Raw genomic sequence first — 2279 nt, forward strand, 5'->3', positions numbered from 1 at the left:
TGTATTATCATTCTGCTTCTGGTCGCCTTGCTGTCTGCAACAACATTCCTGTGCTTCTTCGGCCGCCAAAGTAAGAGCATTGGTTTGATTTTTGTTTTAATCTATTGCAATAATTTTTCTTCTTTTTAGGTCATGGGAATAGCATTTTTTGAAACAATTTTTTTAACTATTTGTCATTTTTAATAATGTCTTYATTCAGAAGAAAAACAACCCCAAACACAGTAGTCACAATGCCATGCCTGTATGTGGTGTGGTATGACAGCAGCCTTTCAAAATGTTGTTGTGACTTTCAACACAAAATCACGAGTGGAATTTTCACATTTTTTAAGATATTTTCTAATATTTTCAAAAAATATAATTTTGGGTGGATTTTTCAGTACACTGAAAAACATTTGAATAAAAAGATAYGTTTCCTTGTGGACAACCTTTAAATCTAACAAAACCATTCAGAATTATTTTCTTGTCTTTCTTACAGTAATATTGGCCTGTAACTATGCAAAGCAAGAGGTAATGTGAAACATTTTCATTACTTTTCATGAGTGGATCAGTGAAAATCCAATGTCTTTGAGATATAACATTAAGATTTATTTAAGATTTGTTAAATGTTTCTTGCTTACAGTCAAAACTGACTCTCRTTTTGGTGTTTTCTGTAATAGACAATGTGTGCACATATGACMCCAAGCACCTCCGAGACAAGTAGCCCTACGTCTCCAGTCCTGAAAACTCATCTCTCTGCTCTRAATGAGATCTACAATTCAAGTTCTGCAGAAATGCCAGCACCTGCCCCCCTTCCTACCGAGAAWCAGCCACCTGTTGCAGACACAGCAGCTAAAGATGAAGCATCTAACAGTTCAGTATACGCTGTCATCAAACACAAACAGACCACAAAACAACCCACCATGGGTAAAAAGAACGATGACCCAAAATATGCTGTAATTAATCTACCCTGAATGTTTTCAGTTTGACATAACCACATTTCACAGTCATGTAACATGGAACAGACTTTGGTTAAAAGACGCTGAAGAAGACTGATGGTAGGAAGTTGTGGTCTTGTCGCTTTAAATTGTTCGGCACCATTGACCACCAGTGCTATTAACTTCTCATCGTTTTGTTTCTGTACATTTAGTTTAAAAATGACTTTTTTAAAACAACTGAAAAACAAACATGTAAAAAGTCAGGATGTGGGGACTTTGCTGTTTTTCTACTCTTATTTCAGCCCTTATTTATGTACTTCTCATTTCCCAACAACACAAATTAAAAACAAAACACACAAAAAACATTACTGACAAATGTTTTAACCTCTGTATGCACTATGACCAAAAACAGCAGCGTCACAAGAAAACCCAGATGCCTTGTGCTTTTTAATATATATATTTCTGTATCTGAATCTGTAGCTGTTTTTGTCAGTATGAAGACACGTTAGACGACCACATTGGTGTGGTTTGGCTCTAAAATGGAGGAAGCTGAAGCTTAAAAAAGGTTAGTAAGACAAGTGTCTCAACAACATGCTTATGCAGAGAGCTGTAGTGTGGGCAGTGGTCTCAACATCAGTTATACAGTGGGGTAAAAAAAACACACTGGTGTTTGTATCTTTTTTTTCCTCTGGTAGACAAAGCTCTTATTAAAACTATTTAAAAAAATAACAGCCTGGACTTTTGTACAAAGAACTGATGAGATCAAACTTGAGGTCATTGTCTGATGATTATCACCTTCCCACATCATGACTTTTACAGCCACATCCCACAAACTCAAAAAGTCTAAAGCTCTTACACAAACACATGTATTCAAATGTGCAAACTTTCATGGTATATTCTTTATAGACATTTGGCTGTTTTATATCGAAAGCATTCACATCTGGACCCTGCAGGATGTGTGTGCAAGCTTTCAACTATCTGAAGTTTTTAAATTGTACATAAGTCTACTTTTTTGACCTGGTATGCAGTTTTGTTGAAGAGATGTGGCAGTACTGCTGTAAAAATACACATTTGCAAGATAGGGACCAATAAGGAATCAAGATCTAAGTTCTTTGCTATTTAACAGGTTTTATTTCAAAACCCAGAAGTAACACAAGCTCTCAGTAGCTGAGTAGTCTGGATACATGAAGAACTTATTTTTTTTCTTAGTTTGACTTTAATCTGACATGATTATGGTAATACATTTKTGTAGGGGCTGAGTAAAATATCATAAAATAATTTCAAAGTCAAATACAAATAGCTTTTTTTCCCAGAAAATAAGAAAACAGAACAGACTTGAACTATTATGTGAACTATATATACAGT

Source organism: Austrofundulus limnaeus, unplaced genomic scaffold (assembly GCF_001266775.1).
Source record: "Austrofundulus limnaeus strain Quisiro unplaced genomic scaffold, Austrofundulus_limnaeus-1.0 Scaffold171, whole genome shotgun sequence".
Taxonomy (NCBI): domain Eukaryota; kingdom Metazoa; phylum Chordata; class Actinopteri; order Cyprinodontiformes; family Rivulidae; genus Austrofundulus; species Austrofundulus limnaeus.